This window comes from Artibeus jamaicensis, unplaced genomic scaffold (genome assembly GCF_021234435.1).
Source record: "Artibeus jamaicensis isolate MK-2021 breed Jamaican fruit bat unplaced genomic scaffold, CSHL_Jam_final contig_554, whole genome shotgun sequence".
In the NCBI taxonomy this organism is placed as follows: Eukaryota; Metazoa; Chordata; class Mammalia; order Chiroptera; family Phyllostomidae; genus Artibeus; species Artibeus jamaicensis.
The window spans coordinates 1,763,216-1,785,139 of NW_026521885.1; the positions used below are offsets into that span (position 1 = coordinate 1,763,216).

A 21,924-nucleotide genomic window follows, 5' to 3' on the forward strand; every position below is an offset into this window, starting at 1 on the left:
CCAAGTCAGGCAGGTGGATGGAGAGGGCTCAAGGCAAAGCAGAAACTGGCAGATCCAGGCACACAAGGCAGCTGTGGGAGGACCCAGCAAGGCAACAGATGGTGGAGGGGCATGGCACACAAGGCAGCTGGTGGATTTGGAGGTCCCGCATGTGTGTGCAGATAAATGAGGTGAAACTGGGGAGCAGGACAGACTGCGCAACCCAGGGTTCCAGCACAGGGAAATAGAGCCTCAAAACAACAACTGAAAACACCCGTGGTATTGAGGCAGCAGGAGAAACTTCAAGTCTCACAGGAGAGTTCATTGGAGAGACCCACAGGGTCAAGAATGTACACAAACCCACTGACCTGGGAAGCAGCACTAGAAGGGCCCAGTTTACTTGGGAGAAGAGGCAGAAGGAACTGAAATCTGGCAGAAAGTGGAGCAAGAGCCTTTATTCCCTCTCAGACCCCTCCCCAACATACTGCATCACAACCCAGCAACTGTGTTGCCCTGACCTAGAGAACACCTAAATCTCCACCCCTCACTACACAACAGGTGTGTCAAGACAAAAAATGGCCCAAAGGAAAGAACAGATCAAAGCTCCAGAAAAAGTACAACTAAGTGATGAAGAAATAGCCAACCTATCAGATGCACAGTTCAAAGCACTGATGATCAGGATGCTCACAGAATTAGTTGAATTTGGTCACAAATTATATGAAAAAATGAAGACTACACTAACTGAAATAAAGGTAAATGTACAGGGAACTAATAGTGATGGGAAGGAAACTAAGACTCAAATCAATGGAGTGGACCAGAAGGAAGAAACAACCAAACAGAAAAGAAGGAAGAAACAAGAATTCAAAAAAATGAGGAGATGCTTAGGAACCTCCAGGACATCTTTAAACATTCCAACATCCAAATTATAGGGGTACCAGAAGGAGAAGAGGAACAGCAACAGGTGAAAAACTTATCTGAACAAATAATAAAAGAGAACTTCCTCAATCTGGCAAAGGAAATAGAATTCCAGGAACTCCAGGAAGCTCAGAGTATCCCAAAGAACTTGGACCCAAGGAGGAACACACTAAGGCATATCATAATTACATTAGCCAAGATTAAAATGAAGGAGAGAATCCTAGAAGCAGCAAGAGCTAAGGGGACAGTCACCTACAAAGGAGTTCCCATCAGACTGTCAGATGATTTCTCAAAAGAGACCTTACAGGCAAGAAGGGGCTGGAAAGAAGTATTCCAAGTCATGAAAGGCAAGGACCTACATCGAAGATTACTCTGTCCAGCAAAGCTTTCATTTAGAATGGAAGGGCAGATAAAGTGCTTCCCAGATAAGGTCAAGTTAAAGGAATTCATCATCACCAAGCCTTGTTATATGAAATGTTGAAGGGACTTATCTAATAAAAAGAAGATAAAAAAACATGCACAGTAAAATGACAGCAAACTCATAATTATTAACAATCACACCTAAAACAAAGACAAAAACTATGAAGCAAACAAGTACAACAGGAACAGAGCCACAGAAATGAAGATCACATGCAGGGTTAGCAACAGGAGAGTGGGAGGGGAAGTCAGGGAGAAAAGGTGCAGAGAATAAGTAGCATAGATGGTAGGTAGAAAATAGACAGGGGGAGGGTAAGAATAGTATGGGAAATGTAGAAACTAAAGAACTTATAATTATGACACATGGACATGAACTAAAGAGGGGAATGTGGGTGGGAGAGGGTTTGCAGGGTGGAGGGCAGTGAAGGGGGAAATGGGACAACTGTAATTGCATAATTAATAAACTATATTTAAAAAGAATAAATATATCTTCAGCATAAGTGACAAAATGCTAACACTTGTTCATTCTGAGCAGTATATAGTGGTTATTTGTTTATTGTTTTAGATACTTCTGAGTTTCTTTACAAATATTTAAAATTATTCCAAGGTTAAAAAGAAAAAAAAAAGAAAAGAAACTGGTAATCAGGGATGTCCAACCTGCAGCCTATGGGCCACATGTGGCCTAGGATGGCTACAAATGTGGCCCAACACAAAATCATAAATTTACTTAAAAACTTTTTTTGTTCATAATGTTTGTTAGTGTTTGTGTATTTAATGCATGGCCCAAGACAATTCTTCTTCCAGTGTGGCACAGAGATTCCAAAAGGTTGGATGCCCCTGTAAATGTAAACTATAAATTTGTAATAATATATTTGAACAAAGTGAAGAAATAGAAGTTAATATTTAAATAACAGTTTCCATCTTTGCAAAATGTTTTGGTGAAACATCAAATCACCCAGGTAACTCAGCTCCCCACAGCCCACATTTTGCACCCTAGGACTTCTGTTTTTTTCCAAAACTAAAATCACCTTTGAAAGGAAAGAGATTTCAGACTATCAATGAGATTCAGTAAAATATGGCAGAGAAGCTGATGGTGACTGGGAGAACTGTGTGAGATCCCAAGGTGCCTACTTTGAAGGGGACCAAGGTGTCATTGTCCTATGTACAATGTTTCTTGTATCTTGTATTATCTTTAATATATGTCTCTATTTTTCATATTACATGATCAGATACCTTCTGGTCAGACCTTTGTATGTTCATAGAAAGGAAACAAAAGTGACCAAGAAACACAAAATATTCATGCTCACTATAATAAAAGAAACATACAAAAACAGGAAGATAGCATTTGCCTCTATCAGATTAGCAAAGCTATTAAAGGAATGATAATAGCCAGCATAGACATAGGTATAAAAGCAGAAACTGGCCATCTTATACAGTGTGCCAACTTCACACATATATCAAGAGCCTTTAAATTTTTTATATCCTTAAGCCCAGTAATGCCTCTTATAAAAACCCATATTAAGAAAACCATTCATTTAACAAATATTTAGTAAGGATCTACAGCATGTCAGACATTGTTCTAGGTATTGGGAGATACTACAATGAATAAAACAGAGGAAAATCCCTGTGTTCAAGGGGCTTACATTTTAATACAAGAATCCAGGCAACAAGTAAAATATTTAGTCTATTAGATGATGACACAGACCAAGGAGAAAAAAATAAAGCAAGAAAGGAGAAGAGTAAGTGTGTGTGGAAGAGGGGTTTGCATATTTATGTAGTCATTATAGAAATCCTTAGTGAGGTAACTTTTGAATAAAGACCTGAAAGATGTGGATCAAAGAAGCAAAGATATATATATATATAAAGGTATACAATGCAGGACTATTCATGATAACTTACTATTGAAAATAATTTAAATGACCACCCTGGCTGGTGTGGCTCAGTGGATTGAATGCCAGTCTATGAACCAAAGGGACACCTATTTGATTCCCAGTCAGGGCACATGCCTGGGTTATAGGCCAGGTCCCCAGTTGGGGGTGCATGAGAGGCAACCACATGTTGATGTTTCTCTTCCTCTCTTTCTCCTTCCCTTTCCCTCTCTCTGAAAATAAGTAAATAATTTTTTAAATTAGTAAAATAATTTAAATGACCAATACAAAACCCATTAAATAATTATAGTATAAGTCATACAACTGAAAATTATGCAGCTCTCAAAATTGTTTAAAGATTGATGAATCACATAGGGAAATGCTCACAATATAATACCAATGAAGAAGCCAAATATAAAATAGTACATATAAGGTAGGATCCTAATTATGTAAACATGGAAACACATCTGGAGGGAAGTAGAACAAGTTATCTTTGGAGTAAGTATTTAGAGGTTGTGCTAACTTCTCTCCATTTTCTAAATTGTCTACTATGAGGCTGTTTTATTTTTCTAACTAGAAAAAAACAGTTTAAAGGTAGACATTACAGTTTTAAGATAAATTAATAAATGTACAAACGTTTTTAAATGGTCATGCTGGTCAGCCATCCCTAGAGTACCAGGTCTAGATTTGAACATAGTATATTAAGGATAGTACTGAAAACTGAAGCATCTCCCATAAGAGATACTCAAAATACATGTCATATGAGCTCAAGAATTGGGACTATATGGCCTAGAAAAAAGATTAAAAAAGATAAGATTATCTTACAACTTTTAAATGACTATTGCAGGGAAGGAAAATGGAAATTACTCAGCACTCCAAGTTGTTCCTCAAAGGAGCATGACCAATAGGTTAGATTCAGAAGACAGATTTTAAGTCAGTATGAAGAAGAACTTGCTAACAATTACAACTATTATCAGATGGTTTTAAGCAACCTTTCCTGGGACTATTCACACTGAAAAAAAGAACACCATACATAGTGGGTGATAAGACTCCCATTACATAATTGGTAATAACTGCTATTTCTGAGCTCTTGTTGTAATATTTTTAAAAGTTATTTTATGCTATGCTCATATTCACCTCCCCTTCTGTTCCAAAAATCTATGTAATACTTGATTTCTTTTAAGAAATTATTTTAAAAGAGGAAAGCATCTTTCAAAATATACATACTGGACATTCTTAGTCTTCCTTCTGTGTATAGTGAGGACACATGGTATGTACAAATATCAATACCTTTAAAATCATGGAGTTCTTTTGCTTTAATCTTATTTTTGTTAACTCAGTCATGTACACCTCCTCTCAGCCTAAAAAAGATTTAAGGTTAAACAGTCTGTCATCCTGTATTATACATATTTGAGGCAGATATCGCTGATGCCCTTGAGACAGTCTTTCTAATTCTAGAGACATTCCCATCCTCTCTGGATCCACACAGGGGGTGAGGTCTTGGTATATGAATCTATGAAGGAACAAGATCCTGGCAAATCCCTGCCCTGTGGTAAAGCACTGTTCTGTCTCAAATGAGAAGCAAAGGAATTCTTTCTTTAATTCCATATTTATTACTTTTATTTGCTCTTAACTACCCTATTCTTCTGAAAAAAAAAAAACAGGTGACAGGATGAAGGTATGGGGTCAAGATCAAGTCATAAGCATTGTGTTTGGAAAGGTTATAAGAAACAGTGCATCTGCAATGTACCAAAGAGATGTAAAAAACAACAAACCAGGAATATAGAAACTAGAGGTGAGGTGAGAGCTGGTGAAAGAGAGATCCCGTCATTCTCAATTCTCTATCCATGGAATAAAGATGAATTTAGGATGAGGAGGAGTTTTGGGAATGAGGCTGAACATAGGCATGCTGAATTTTGAGCTAAAGCATCTCCCCTTCTTTCCACCCTGTCTAGTATCTCATGACTATGCTTTTATTCAATAATATCTGAGAACCTCTCATGTTACAAGAATTGGGAGAGGCACTGAGGGTAAAACTATTGTCAAAATAAGAAACTTCCAAACCTGTAAGAATTGTTATGAGTTTATTTGAGCCAAATTGATGACAATTGCTGGGAAACAAAACCTCATAAAAATATTTTCTATTACTAACCAATATTTCCCTCTAACTATAATATCTTCCACCTTAAGAAGAGATTACCTGCATCATTACATTTCAGAATATGAGATAATCACCATGCCTCTATTTCACAGTACTCTGCCCAATTTTCTTTTCGGTGCCCTTAGTTTATTTCACACTAGTGGAAATACCACCCAATATAAAAATTTACTACAGATGTTAGAATACAGTGACCTTAGCTTCAGGACAGTCATGATTTCAGCAATCTCAGGAATGAAACAAAGCAGAGGCCCTCCTATTATCACTTCCAAACCCTGTGAATACTTTCATCAAAATTAACAATTTTCAGAATTCCATATCAAATCCTTAGTGTTGCATAAATAAGTGACTGAGCCTGAACTTAAGAACCATGAGAATGTAGTATAGAAACAGAGCATGAACTATAGAACATTACAGCTCGGGGGACATTACAGGTGGGAGAATCTTTATAAATCATCTAGGTCTAGTCCAAACCTTTCTCATTTTACAGTTAGAGAAACTGAGGCTCAAACAAGACATTTGCCATAAGAAACTAAGTTACATCCAAGCCAGGACTAGACTCTAGACTAGGCTATCAGAAATCCCATTTAAAGAGAGATTTTTAATATTCAATTCTTTATTTTTTCTTCTTATCAAGCACCTATTTCTCCAACTTGTTAAATAGGGGAGAATCAGGGGACCTGGAGAGAGGGCTGGTTCATTGAGAATTTCAGTTAAACAACATGATATATAACCTAATGTTCAAGTAACCCTGTAATCCTGTAGGCATGAGGCTAGAGGAAACATGACTATTCCTTACAGAATTATCATCTGCCAAACTCTGAAAATAGATGTGTATCATCCAGTCCTGACCATTAGTAAGCACTGTGAGCATAAGAGTAGGGAGAACTATTAGTAGGGAGGGGTGTCATTTACCAGTACTCAATTCTGCTGAAAAGTCTGATAATGTTGACCATATCTTTCTTCTTAAAGTAATACATTTTCCCCTACACAGTAAGCACAATGTATAACTATATAGTTCAATAGTTTGGAGAACATCTGTCTGTCCATCTAAACCATGTCCACCCCAAGGTGGCAACAACCATGTCTATTTTGCTCACCATTATATTCTCCATGCTTAGTAAATGGTATTTGAAAATATTTGTCCAACCAATGGATAAAAGTCTCTTTTCTCTTGGCTCTTTCATAATACTATACTCTCCTAATTTTCTTTCCACATGTCTGACTTCTCCTTTGTAGCCTTCCTTCACCCAGGCGCATCTTTGTTTTCCTATATCCTTGGATCCCTTCTTTCTACTTGAAGTACAACCTCTTTATCAATGACTTTCAAATCACTCTCTCCAGGTAACTTCTTTCCAGAGTTTAAATTCCACATTTTTTCAACTCTACCCAGCACTTCTTGCTGGGCTATAACAGTAGTACTATCTATGTGTGACCTCAGTCATATCAAGTCACTCCCCCTCTCAGGATCAGTTTGCTCATCCACAAAATGAGGAAGTTGATCCTCTACAGTATGTAGAGCACAACCCTAATCTTCCAAGCTAGCATTCTATCTTATTTACAGTCAAGCTCTCAATCTATCTTGCCAAACATTTTTCATATACTTTCACCATGTACTTTACTCCCACACAGCTGAGCTCTTCACTATTCCCAATACACATCCTCTGCTTTTCTGGCCTCTGCCTAGAATACCATTCCCATCCCCCAAGCTCTGCAGGTTCAAAATGTGTGTAATCTTCCAAGCCCAGTTCAAACACGACTTTCAGAAACTGTCTTTGATCTCTTTGGCTATAAGCCCTTTTGCTCTGTTTTTATGGGTGTGGATCTCATTCTTTGAATATAATAGTTGTCTGTATATTTCTTCCCTCTCTTACTTTGTCATCTCGGAGGGCAGAGGCTATTGCTAAATCAGCCTGTTCCTCATTTCCTTTGATTCATAGTATGCACTTGGAAACATACTATATAAATTTAGTTTAGACCATATCACTAGCCCTGATTAAAAGCCTTTCATCAGTTTCTGTGTTTCTGGAGTAAAGACCAAAATCTTTACAATAGCTCACTCCAGCCATTCCAGCTTCTGTTCTATTTCTCAAATTCACTATGTTTTTCTCATTTCAGGGTACTCCTGCATGTTCTTCCCCTCATCTAGAAAACTATTCCATCCCCTCCATCACTCCCACCCCACCCTCATGTCTCCACTCAGCCTTAATATCACTTCCTCAAGGAAGCTTTTTGTAAACCCAAAGCTAAGATCAATTTCCTCTGTTCTATGCCTTTATAGCCCCCCATCCGCATACTTTTCCTTCATAGATTCATGGCTGCTGAAATAACACAGTTGTGTGATGATCTGATTTATTGCTTCTTCCCCATCAAACCATAAACTCCAAGTAAGCAAGGATGGTGTCTGTTTTGCTCCCCTTTGTATTATCCATATGGTGCCTAACCACATCAATGAGTAAATAGCTGTTGAATGACTGAATTGAAGGTAAAGACTTGGGATTTGGCTTCCTATAATTCCTTGAAAGTAAAATTGGGATGCCATGTAGCTCTTTAGGATGGATAAGCTGGTCTTCCATTCACCATAAGAAATTTATAAAATAGGATAAATACTGACTCTCAAATACTGGAAGTAAACCAAAATTACTTCTCTTTAATGACAGTATGACCCCAAAAGACACAGCTAATATCAAGTGGTTTATTAATTCACTTAGCAAACATTTACTAAGTACCTGCTCTATGACATACACTAGCTTGTAGCTGCTAGTACAATAAACTTGACTGACACAGCCTCCACTTGATTGGAATATTTAATCTAAGAGTGGAATTTATATAAGCTTTAAAAACTTTCATGACATTCACAATACCTATTACATGAGGATATTAAGTTCTTTATCATATAAGTACAGCATACTAACTGATTGCGCCACATGAGCTCCAAAATTGAAACTGCCACAGGTGAGGAATAAAAGATATTGAGTTATTTTTTTATTTTTAAAAGATATTTTATTTATGTATATTTAGAAGTGAAGGGGGAAAAGAAGAGAAACATTGATGTGTGGTTGCTTCTCAGGCACCCTCCACTGGGGACCTGGCCTGCAACCCAGGCATGTGCCTTGACTGGGAGTCAAACCTTTGGTTTGCAGGCCAGCACTCAATCCATTGAGCCACACCAGCCAGGGTGATATTAAATTCTTTATCAAAAAAGACATTTAACCTGAGGGTGAGAGATCACCTAGCAGAGATGATTTAGAAATTGTAACTGGGCCCAATCTAGGCCTCTAAAATTAGTTAGGCAGGTAGCTTAGAACAATGCTGGTCAAAGTGTGGTACACAGAGCAGTACCTGCCCATGAACATATGTTACTAGGCACCAACACTCTAATGACAGAAACTGAGAATAAACACTTACAAAATGTCACAGCAATTTGGCAAAAATAATTTCTCTTTTGAAGCTAATAATAACACTATGAATTTATACTTTGCATATTTTTCTTTAATTTGTAGCAATTTATAGTTAATGTATTTTACTAAAGTTACAGTCTGTGATAGATTGTAATATTTGAAAAAAAAAAAAACCAAAACCCTGCCACTTCTCCAAGTTACTTTGTCAAGCACTGGAACAGCAAGTTCAGGAGTACTACCTGGCAGTTTGTTATAATGTAAAATCTCAGGTGCCACCCCAGATCCTCTGAATCAGAATTAGCATTTTAACAAGATCCCCAGGGAATTCTTTTGCACATTAAAGTTTGAAAAGCACTGGCTAGATGATTTCTGAAGACCTTTAGAACCTTGAGATTTATAGTGTACTTCAAATTTTAAAAAAATTCCGAGGTGATAGCCTCTACCTCAGCATTTTACAGATGGAAGAACTGAGGTCCATAGAAAGAAGGTAATGTGTCCAAGGCAACTGACAAAATGGTAGAGCTAGGAATAGAACTAATGTTTGCTAAAACCCAAGTAAGTTTTCCACTCGAGCATACTGCATGCTCACTCCTATTTTACCCAATCCCATTCAGTACCATCGCTCAGTGATGTCATTGTTTTATCAGAAAGTATCTCAGAAACAAATTATTCTTCTTCTTTCCAAATATGGTATAAAGCTTGAATCACCACTCTTTGAACTGTCTCCTTTATAATAACTATCTTTAAACCCTGCTTCTCAAGTCTTCCACCATGCCTATTGTCTGACTGCTAAATGAATGTTCTGGGCTTTTAGAAGGACTAGAACCAACTGATTCCTGGTCTTTAGGAAAAGAAAAGTTTCTTTCTTCCCATCAGTCCACTTGATATCAGACAGCAAGGTGTTCCAAGGAAAAGAACATACACTGTCAACACTGCTTTAGAAAGCTCAGTACAATTAGTTTGTGGCTGACAATCAAGAGAATGGGATACTAGATCATATTAATAAAAGTCTAGTCATCAAAAAGAAGCAAATGATAACCCTTTACTTATGATCTTGTCAGATCTGATACTTGAGGGGAAAGGTGTGATTGCTGCCTTCAACTATCTGAAGAGCTATTATTAAGAAACAAATTTGTTTCATATAATCCCAAAGAACCAATGAATAAAGGTTATAGGGAGACAGAGCTTAGCTTATAATGGAGATCATTTTCTGACAATAGGACTTTCTCAAAGACAGAAAGATCCATCTAATGAGCTCTCTGTCTCTGCAAGGGAGTTCAAATAGAAATCAGTCAAAAAATTGAATGCTTAGAGCAAATTAAAGAACTGGGTGAAGAAATGAAGCTTAATGATCTTTAGCAATCATTCTAGTTCCAAGGTTTTAGTATTCTAAAATTTTCAGGACAGGGTAACCCTAAACCTTCAGAAAATAAGAGCAAGATATGGTCCTAAAAGGAATGTGTTTTTTTTTTTCATTCAAAGTGAGATGGATGAGGCTTTGACAGTGGCAAAGTGAAGTCTTTCCAGGCATCCTTTCAAAGGAAAACAAGCTGGCCAAGGAAAGCTTTTTGGGCGGTCCCTACAGCAAACCCTATTGAGGACTGGCACCACAATAGCCAGTCACTATGCTCCAACAAAAGTTTCTCTTATGCTACACAAAGGTCTGGCTGCTACTTTAACCAACCCCCCAAATCTTGCCAAGTAGCACCCTACCTACCATACCTACATTTGCCTAACAGAAAGGTTCAAAATTCTCCCCAAGGAGGCAGTAGTGCTTAATGGTGTAGACTATGCATTCTGGAACCAGGTTGTCTGTGTTTTAATTCCTGATTGGGACATTTAATTATTCTGTAACTTGGAAAATCTACCTAACTTTTCTGTGCCTTAGTTTCCTCATCAGTAAATCAAAGATAAAAATAATATCTACTTCATATGGTTGAGGTAAGAATAATACACATTAAACCTCAGTCCAAGATCCAATACTTACTAAGCAGTCAGCAATATTAGCAATAAGTAATATTGATGTTGTAATTACATCATGGACCCATCACTGTTGAAAACTCAAAAAGCCTCCATCAAGCAACCAGATCCCTTCCCCCTACCAGTTCAGAAAGGCTATGCAATAGCTTCAACCAGTCCTTGCATAGCTCTAGACATGCAGACTTGCTGACCCTCAATAAACCATATTATTCACAACAGGAATACTAGCTCCTCACCCTGTCTCTAAATCCAACAGCCACCCCTCCCCAGTCTTTCCCCTTAGGCAACCCTCAGCCACAGAGAAGCAGCAAACTGGAAGCCAGTTCCAGACAAACCATCAGGTGTTTCTTCCCTCCCAAGGACACAGCTAGACCAAATGGCATGTTTGCCAGCATGTTGGGGTAAGGCATCTGAATCCCTGGTCTAGCCTGTCAGCTCAACTAACTGGGATGGGGAGTGGGCAGGCAATGGAGTTTCCCACAGGGAAGCAAGAGAAACCTCCCAAGTTTATGAAGCAACTCAGGGTAGGTCTCAATCTGCTTTTAAAGGAAGCAATTATTTACAACTTTCTACTTGCTTGCATTTGGGGAAGGTAATAGGGAAGAGGACAAAGATAGGAAAAGGAACTGCATGGTGTTCTTCTTTCTCATTTCCAGCAAGGAGAAGCAGCTGCAGAGAAAGAGTTAAAGGAGAAAGGAAGCTCCAGCTATTACTCCATCCCTGTGCCTAGGGCTGTCTGGAGGGTCATGACAGTGCTGTCTGCTCTGGCTAAGGGCCATAGGATGGCTTTCTGCAGCAGCTGAGGGCCACCCCCCCCAAGCAATTTGCAAGGTCAATGCTGACCTGCTTCCAAAGAAGAACAAAACAATTCAGTGACAACGAAGCAAATCGCGCATACACCACATCACAACACCCCCTCCCTAAATCAGGTTCTACCCCAGCGCCTTCCTGCCCAGATGCAGACTCTGTGCTTCCACTAGCCCCACAGGGAACCCAGGATAGCATAACAGCTGCATAGCATGTCTCGCCTTCCCGGCCAACCCAAGAAGACTCTCAGTATGGGGGAAGAGATGCTATCGCTAAAGAAGACCTGAGGCTGGGGGAGGGGGAAGGAGGGACATCTAGGTTTCTTACCAAGCGTCACAGTCACTTCCCTGAAGTGGACAGAAGAAAAGGATGAATTAACTGAAACAAGTTGGAGGTTGAGCCCTCACAGAGCTCTGCTTCCTCTTCTCTTTCTCTGGGTCTCTATCCTGGTCCCTCTCTCCTCTGCCTCTCTGGTTTGCTTGCTGTCTTGCGCGCGCTCACGCTCTCCCTCACCCTCCCTCTCCCTCTCTTCCTCTCTCCTCCCCCTTCTCTCTCTCTCCTCTCTTCCCCCCTCCCTCCCTCTATTCTCTTCCCCCCTTTCTCTCTCTCCCTCTTCCTTCCTTCCTTCCTTCCTTCCTTCCTTCCTTCCTTCCTTCCTTCCTTCCTTCCCTGTCCCCTCCCCCTTTGCCGGCTTCGGATTCACCACGGAGCACGCAGCTGTGCTGGGGCTCCAAATACAGAGCTGCAAGGCTTTGGATCTGTAGTTGTTTTAGGAAAGACTAAAGTACTGTTTTATTCCTTAATGTATCCAGCAGAGAAATCGAGGGAAGCTCAAAGAGAAGGGGAGGAGCAGAGGAAGCAAGGGGAAGAGAAAGAGAGCAAAAGAGTAAAAGCGAATGGGATAAAGGAAGTATGGATTACCTTAGCTGATGTGTAATGCTTACTAAGCTGCTTCAAGACAGAGAAAAGTGGTCTCTATCCCTTACATCTTTATGGATGTGCGTTCTTAGCGAAGGCTCCAAATAAAGATTTGACAATCCTGTATGTTAACATTCTACATCTGAGGACAAAAATGGGTTTTAGAAAATCATACATCAAAGATTGTCATTTCCACCTCACTAAGACAAAAGGGTTCAGCCACATTGATCCTCCAATGACCTAAAGGCCACCTCACCCCCAACCAAATAGAATTATGAACCCAATTCAGAACTGTCAGCTGGAGCTTCCCTTCAAGCAAAACAGAAAAGCTGCAAAACCACAATGCTTTCCTTTCAAAAAAATTGCTGGGAATATGTGCACATAAGTGTGTGAGCCCACATGAGAGTTTGCACAAAGGGGAAGAGGAGGGGGGAAAGAAGGAGATTAATTAATTCAAAGTATAAAATAATTACATTCTCATTGGGGTACAATAAATAAAACCTGGGCATAATAACAAAGCAACAGAGGGTGGAACGAGACCTACACTAAGAATAAAATAAAGGAAATTAGGTTTGAGTTCTTCCTCTGAAAAACTACTTTAAATCATTTCTTCAATCTGGCCCTCATTATCTCAATGGCACAATGAATGGTCACAGATGTAGATGATCTTGAAAGACCCCCTTTGCATCTAACAATCTAGACTCTAAGACAGGAAAATCCCGGGTGAAAGAGGAATTGATCTATAGAGTGAATATGTAGACTAACAATTTCAAAGGTTCTACAAAGGTTAGTACCCAAATTGGACCCCAAATCACACTTTACAGACATTCCATTTTGAGTGTTTCAGGGGTAATATGAATATGAACATATGCATAAAAATCTGCTCCTATCAAAGAGTTCAGCTTCCACCTGCATATAATGATTAGGATTAAAGGTTTTTTAAACAAAATTCCTCATAATTTGTTTTCCAGCACATTTAGTCAGAGAATCAAAATGGCCATCAGAGTATCTGGCTGAATGTGAGCTACGGTGTGTGTGTTAAATAAAAGCACTGGCCTCAAAATACATACAGTGACTAGGACACAATAGGCATTTAATTTTTTTCCCACAGTATGCTATTTCTGTTTAAACTATTATTCTGTTGAGTCCCCTCTCAAAAAAAAAATCCTAACACTCTCTTATCGTATTCAGTGAGACGCATGTACTCCACTCCAACTACATTCTTCTTCAAAAGCATAAACCCACCATTGAGTACAGAGAGAGAGAGAGGGACAGGGATCCATAGGCTCAAAGTCCCTGAGCTGAGAGGACCTATAAAGATAACCATCTCATTGTACAGAAAGAAGCTGGCCCACAGAAAAAAATTTAGTTTATACAATATCATAGTGAATCAATGACTAAATCGAGGCCATCACCCAGACTGATGACCCCAGGTATAGTATTTTTGTTTATCAAAGCAACATGCAAGTTGTATATAAAGCAAGTGTTTATGTGAGCACATATTTAAGCACACTACTTCCTGCAGAAATATGCATTTTTGTGTACATTTGTTTACATTGGTTGTTTCCAGTACTTGGCTATTGTGCTGCTGTGAACATTGGGGTGAATAGGTTCTTTTGAGTTGGTGTTTCAGGGTTCTTAGGGTAACAGCCATTGACATTAAAAGATTAGCAAAATGGCAAAACAAAATAGTATGAACTAGCTACGGTTGCTATATTATTTCCTAGGGCTGCCATAAAAAAAATCTGTTGGCTTAAAACAATAGAAATTTATTTTCTCACAGTTCTGGAGGCCAGAAGCCCAACATCAAGATACTGACAGGGCCACACTTACCCCAAAGATTATAGAAGGAGAATTTTTCCTTGCATCTTTCACATTCTGGTGGTGTTTGTGCTCCCTCACTTGTAGAAACATCACTCCAATCTCTGCTTCAGTCCTCAAATTATCTCCTCCTTTGTGTCTCTAAGTGACCAAATCTCCCCATCTTTTCTCTTATCAAAAGACCAGTCACTGGATTTAGGGCCTACCCTTAAATCCAGGATTATTTCATTTCAAGATATTTAGCTAATTACTTCTGCAATGACTGCACATCCAAATAAGATCCATCCTTAGGTTCTGGATAGACATGATTGGGGGGGGGGCACACTATTCAACCCATTACAGTAAATGGCCAAATTATTTTTCAAATAAAGTCATTAAACACCTGTCTGGTGTAGCTCAGTGGATTGAGGTCGGACCTGTGAACCAAAAGATCAAGGTTTGATTCCCAGTCAGGGCACATGCCTGAGTTGCAGGCCAGTTCCCAGCAGGGGATGCATGAGAGGCAAGCATACATTGATATTTCTCCCCCTCTCTTCTTCCCTTCCCCTCTAAAGATAAATAAATAAAATATTTTTAAAAATACACTAAACAAGTAAATCCTCTAGGGGACAATCATTTTTTAAAGAAAAGATATCGCCCTGGCTGGCATGGCTCAGTGGATTGAGTGCAGCCTACAAACTAAAGGGTTGCCAGTTTGATTCCCATTCAGGACACATGCATGGGTTGGGGGCCAGGTTCCCCAGTGCAGGGCGTGGGAGAGGCAACTACACATTGATGTTTCTCTCCCTCTGTCTCCCTCCCTTCCTCTCTGTCTGAAAATAAATAAATAATATCTTTTAAAAAATAAAAAAGAAAGAAAATATATTTGAATACAAAGAAGTTAGGTGAAAATACTCTCATTACAAAAATTATTCTTTAAATTATACAAATTTAGCTCTGTAAGAAATTACTAGCATTTTCATAAATGTTCTCAGTTCACTGCAACCACAGACAAACATTATGAGAACCACTTCTCGTAGGACTGAGGCAGTTTCTATCAAACCAAAACTGCTGCAGATAAAAATAAACTCCAGACAAAAAATACAACAGTCTGAATGCATTGGAAAGTAGTCACGAACAGGCATAATTAGAAGAGAGTTGACAATTGTAAGAAAGGAACAACACTAGGTGAATTTCCTCCTTTTTATAGGAATTTTCGCCTGAGGGCAGGCCCCAAGCCAAAACAGCAACCAAAACTCTAGAGAAACTACGAGTAAGTTTGCAGCTGTTAATTGTTTAAAAACTGGCTCTCCAGGAAGAAATAAATTAAGCCTGATTTGTAGCATTTCTCAATTTCCACATTTTAAATACTCCCACCATGGCCAATTCTATCAACATGATGAGCTTGAGAAAAGATGTGCACAGTTGGCTCTCACAGGCCAGGGCTCACATAGTCCTAGTGGCTTCAAGAGCGAGCAGACAGAATTCAGGTTGACCCCTAAGACTGGAATGTGATGAGAGAAATCTATGAATGGATAGAATTATAAAGTGGGAGACCCTAATTCTATGTAAAAACTGTCCAAATCTCTGATAGAACCATAAATTATGCATGCAGGGACAGAGTCCAAAAAACCTAAATGAAACTGACAGAAATAGACTTTTCAGTGCTGCCTTCCATAAGAGATAATTTGGAGTTTCAATTAAGCCATATTAACTGCCTACTAAAACAAATAAACAGAAGAAATACTTCGCAGATAAATAAAAGAATATAGAGATCCTACATTCACAAAGTTCAGGGTACACTCCAAGATATGTAGGAAAAAAAAAGAAGAAAATATTACCTATATTCAAAAGAAAAGGCAATCAATGGAGATCAGCCTTAAAATGGACCAGATGTTAGAATTAATAAAAAGGATGTTAAGCTATTTATTATAACTATACTAATAGGTGTAAATTAAAAACACACTTTTAATAAATAAACTACTGAAAAATCAGAGCAGAGAAATAAAAGCAATTTAAAAGAATTGGACACAAATTCTAGAACTGAAAATTAAAACAGCTGAAGTAAAATTCACAGGGTGGGCTTAACAGCAGATTTGAAATGAAAGAAGAAAGTAAGTTACCTTGGAGATCAATTATATTATTCAATCTGAAGCACACAGAGGGAAAAATTATAAAAGATCAACAAAGCCTCAGTGATCTGTTGGATATTATAAAAGTTCTAACATATATGTAATTTGAGTTCCAGAGGCAAAAAATAAGAAGCTCAGTGAACCCCAAGTATGATAAAATACCCAGCTACATCATTGCTAAATTATTTTTTTAAGAGTTTATTTATTTATCTTTAGAGGGGAAGGGAAGGAGAGAGGGAGAGAAACATCAATGTATGGTTGCCTTTCATGCATCCCCTGCTGGGAAGTGGCCTGCAGGGAACCGGCCTGCAACCCCGGCATGTGCCCTGACTGGGAATCGAACCGCAATTGTCTGGTTCGCAGGCCGGTGCTCAACCCACTGAGCTACACCAGCCAGGGCTTCATTGCTAAATTATTGAAAATAAACTACAAAAGGAAAATCTTAAAAGAATAAAAAATAACATACTGAGGAAAAATTGCAATTGACCATTGACCTTCCATCAGAAAGTGATATCTTTAAAGTGCTGAAATTTAAGAAAAAATCTATCCAGATTGACTTTTACATCCAGCAAAAATGTCCTCATGAATAAAAGCAAAATAATGACACTTTCAGATAAGTGAACATTAGGCCAGTTTGTCACCAGCATATTTATAGTACCAGAAATATTACAGAAAATTCTTAAGCCTGAAGGGAAAAATTACCAGATGAAAAGTTTGATCTTTATGAAAGAACGAAGAACATCAGAACTAGTAAGATGTATATAAATATAAAATAATACTTTCTCTTAATTTTTTGATATATATGAGTTTAAAAGAAAAATAACACTGTAATATACAGTATGTAATGTAGATAGATTAATACACATGACAACAAAAAATGAAAGAGGGGCAACTATAAGCAGAATGATACATTGGAAAGGTTCTTATATTTTATATACAATACGATACTGACTCTAAGCAAACTTCAAAAAGTTAAGGGTGGACTTCCAATTTCTAGTTCCCCACATAAGGGACTTGGAAATCACCACTCCATCCTAACAAGTGAACCCAAAACAAACTGAAAATCACAACTTTTGGATACATAAGAAAGTTGAAGACAGAGCAAACTGCTGCCTTCAAGACTGGAGGGACACAAAGGCAAATACAGGGGGTCACAACTTACCACAGAAGAAACTCGCTAGCTGAAACTGCCAGGGATAGGAAAACCTGAATTGTAATTGATGAATTGCTGGAGGCTCAGTGTAGACATGTATAAGGGTGAAATTTTCCAGGGAGACCCCACAATAACATGAGGTTTACCTCCAGAATTAACCAGGTTCACACAATAAATGTTGAAAAATCCCCTCATGCTCCTTGTGGCAGGGGAGTGGCAAAGGGACCACTTTGAAATACACCAGATCATTGTTTTTGGTAACAAGGTCTGCCTACAGCAGAAACTAGTTAATCAGAGCCCAACCTGCTAGTGTAACTGATCTTGGAGCAGGGAAATATGCAATTCTAGTTAGCTCTGGTCTTTTGTGTGAAAGAAGGAAAATACTCAACTCCAGTCCAATCTAGCCAACCTGATCTAACAAATAGGGGGATAAAGTACTGAGAAGCATTGCCAAGTTCACAGCGCAGAGACAGCAGCTCAATAAAGATTGAAACCTAATCAGAGGAATATAGAACACTATTTGTACCCATACACCTCACCACCACATTACTAAAGGCCTATATAAAGCAGTGCCTTATACCCAGAACAGAATGTCCAAATATTTAAAAAATTACAATGCATACCAAAGGCAAAAAAAAAAAAAACAGAAGAGAGAGAGAGAGAGCATTAGAAATTGGCATGACAAGGATGTTAGAATAATCAGACCAGGAATTTAAAGCAACTATGATTAATATGTTAAAAGCTCTAATGGTAAGTAGAGAACATTCAAGAAAACATGGGCAATGTAAGTAGAGAGATGGGAGTACTAAAAAAGAATAAAAATAAAATGCAGAAATCAAAAACACCATAACAGAAATAGAGGATGCCTTTTGTCCAGCTTATTAGTAGACTGGACACAGCTGAGGAAAGAATCTCTGAGCTAGAAGACATATCAATATAAAACTCCAAAACTGAAAATCAGAAAGAACGAGGACTGAAAAAAAAAAGAACAGAAGAGCTAAGGATTTGGGACAACTACTAAACTTTGTAATATATGCACAACTGGAATACCAGATGAACAAGAAAGAGAGAAAGGAAGAGAACAAATATTTAAAACAATAATGACTGAAAATTTCTTCAAAATAATGTCAGACACCAAACATAGACCCAGGAGCTCAGAGAAAACCACACAAGTAAAATTTCAAAAAGCTACATTGAGGAATATAATTTTTAAATAGAAAAATCAAGGACAAAAAAATCCTGTATTAATTATTACAGCTTGTAGCATAGAAATCAGGTAGTGTGATGCCTCTGGCATTGTTTTTCTTTCTCAGGATTGCCTATCTATTCAGGGTCCAAAATTCTAGGATTGTTTTCTATTTTGTGAAAAATGCCATTGGAAATTCTATAGGAATTTCACTGAATCTGTGAATGACCTGGTTAGTATGGCCATTTTAACAATATTAATTCTTCCAAACCTTGAATACAGGATATCTTTCCATTTGTTTGTGTTTTCTTTAATTTCTTTCATCAGTCTTATAGTTTTCATTGTAGAGATCTTTCACTTCCTGGGTTAAATTTATTCCTAAATATGTTATTGTTTTTGATGCTATTATAAATAAAATAATTTTATTTTTCAGATATTTCATTGTTAGTGTGTAGAAATGCAACTGATTTCTGTATGTTGATTTTATATCCTGAAACTTTAATGAATTCATTAATTAATTACAACAGTTTTTTGGTTGAGTTTTCAGAATTTTCTTTTCTTTTTTTAGATTTTATTTATTTTATTTTTTTAGACAGAGGGGGAGGGAGAGAGAAAGAGAGGGAGAGAAATATCAATCTGTAGTTGCCACTTGCACATCCCCAACTGGAGACCTGGCCAGCAACCCAGGCATGTGCCCTGACTGGGAATCAAACTAGCGACCCTTTGGTTCACAGGCCAGCACTCAATGCACTGAGCTACACCAGCCAGGGCCAGAATTTTCTATATATAAGATTATATCATCTGCAAATAATGATGACTTGCTTCTTTCCCTACTTTTTGGTGGCTTTTTTATTTTTTCATCTTGCCTGGTTGCTCTATCCAGGACTTCTAGTACTATTTTATTTTATTTTTTATAATTTAATATATTTTTATATATTTTTATTTTATTGGTTATGCCATTACAGTTGTTCTATTTCCCCCCTTCATTCCCCTCCACCCTGCACACCCCTCCCCCACCATTCCCCCCTTTAGTTTGTGACCACATGTCTCTAGTTCTTTAGATTCTATGTTTCCCATACTATTCTTGCCCTCCCCCTATCTATTTTCTACCTACCATCTATGCTACTTATTTTCTGAACCTTCTCCCCCCTTCTCCTTCTCCCACTCCCCTGTTGCTAATCCTCCATGTGATCTTCATTTCTATGGTTCACTCCTGATCTAGCTGTCCTCTTAATTTGCTTTTGTTTTAGGTGTGGTTGTTAATAACTGTGAGTTTGCTGTCTTTTTTCTGTTCATCTTTTTTATCTTCTTTTTCTTAGGTAAGTCCTTTTAACGTTTCATATAATAAGGGCTTGGTGATGATGAACTCCTTGAATTTGGTCTTATCTGAGAAGCACTTTATCTGTCCTTCCATTCTAAATGAAAACTTTGCTGGATAGAGCAATCTTGGTTGTAGGTCTTTGGTTTTCATGACTTGGAATACTTCTTTCCAGCCCCCTATTGCCTGTAAGGTCTCTTTTGAGAAATCTGCTGACAGTCGGATAGGAACTTCTTTGTAGGGGTACCAGAAGGGGAAGAGGAACAGTTACGAGTGGAAAACTTATTTGAACAAATAATAAAAGAGAACTTCCCCATTCTGGCAAAGGAAATAGACTTCCGGGAAATCAAGAAAGCTCAGAGAGTCCCAAAGAAGTTGGACCAAGAAGGAACATACCAGGGCACATCATAATTACATTAGCCAAGATTAAAATGAAGGAGAGAATCCTAGAAGCAGCAAGAGATAAGGGGACAGTCACCTACAAAGGAGTTCCCATCAGTTTAATATATTTTAATAGCAAGCTTACAGGAACAGTACAGAAGACAGAAAACATTAAAAACATACTTGCATATAGGACACCTCAGTTAGAAAAGTATAGTTAATTAATGGAATCTACTGTATGATAAAAGTGCTACAAACACCATTTAGTTGCAGGTTAGAGTGCCTTAGTCTTATTCCTAATCTTAGAGGAAAAGCTTTCAATTTTTTATTGTTCAGTATGATGTTAACTGTGGGTTTCTCTTATATGGCCTTTATTAGGTTCAGGTACATTTCTTCTATACACAATTAGTTGAGGGTTTTTTTTTAAATGAAAGAATGCTGTATTTTTTTCAAATGCTTTCTCTGTACCCATTGAGATGATCATAAGATTTTGATCTTTCATTCTATCAGTGTGGTGTATCACACATTGATTTGTGTATGTTTAAATTGATTCTGTAAAAGGATCCTTGGATCCTTGGATCCTCAACCATCCTTGCATCCCAGGGATAAGTTTCATTTGGTCATGGTGTGTGATCCTTTCAATGTGTTGTTGAATTTGGTTTGCTAATATTTTGGTGAGAATTTTTGCATCTATATTCATCAGGGTACTCGTGTATAGTTTTCTTTTCTTGTGTGTCCTTTTCTGGCTTAGAGATCAGGGTAATGCTGACCTCATAACACGAGTTATGGAGTGTTCCATCATTTTTAGTTTTTTGTCAAACCCTTAGCAACCATTGACTTCCTATTAATGCAGTTTTTTTAGGTTCCACATTTAAGTGAGATCATACAGTAGTTGTCTTTCTTTGCCTGATTCTCCTACTCAGCATAATGACATCGAGGTTCATCCATGTTGTCACAAATGTCAGCATTTTCTTCTTTATTTCATAACTAAGTAATATTCTATTGCATATATACAACGTTTTTATTCATTCCGCCATCAGTGGATATTTACCTATTGTAAATAATTCTGCAATGAAAATGGGAATGCATATAACTTTATATGACTTAGTGTTTTGATTTTTTTCAGGTAAATACCCAAAGGGGAATTCATGAATCATATGGTAGTTCTATTTTTAATTTTTTGAGGAACCTCCATACCATTTACTGTGATGGCTGTCCCAATTTACATTCCCACCAACAGAGCAAAGTGGTTCCCTTTTCTCCAAATCCTCCTCAAAACTTTTTACCTCTGCTTTTTTAATAATAGCCATTTAAAAAGATATGAGCTCATATCAAATAGTGATTTGGATTTGGATTTCCATGAGGATTTTTTTATGTCCAGCACCTTTTCATGTACCCGTTAGCCATTTGTATGTCTTCTTTGCAAAAATATTCAGTTTCTTTACCCAATTTTAATTGGATTATTTGTTTTATTTTTATATTCAGTACAATGAGTTTATAAACTGTGCTTT

General features: G+C 37.9%; 1 protein-coding gene across 1 annotated transcript in view; it reads right to left on the minus strand.

The window, feature by feature from the left end:
• The window catches only part of GABRA3 (gamma-aminobutyric acid type A receptor subunit alpha3), a 361,284-nt gene extending 349,037 nt beyond the window's left edge, over positions 1-12,247 (minus strand). The window contains exons 1-2 of the mRNA XM_037133321.2: positions 12,232-12,247; positions 11,853-11,872 (exon numbers count right to left, since the gene is read on the minus strand). The gene's annotated coding sequence lies outside the window, so the exon portion shown is untranslated. The remainder of the gene's footprint in view (positions 1-11,852; positions 11,873-12,231) is intronic.
• Between the last annotated feature and the right edge of the window lie 9,677 nt (positions 12,248-21,924).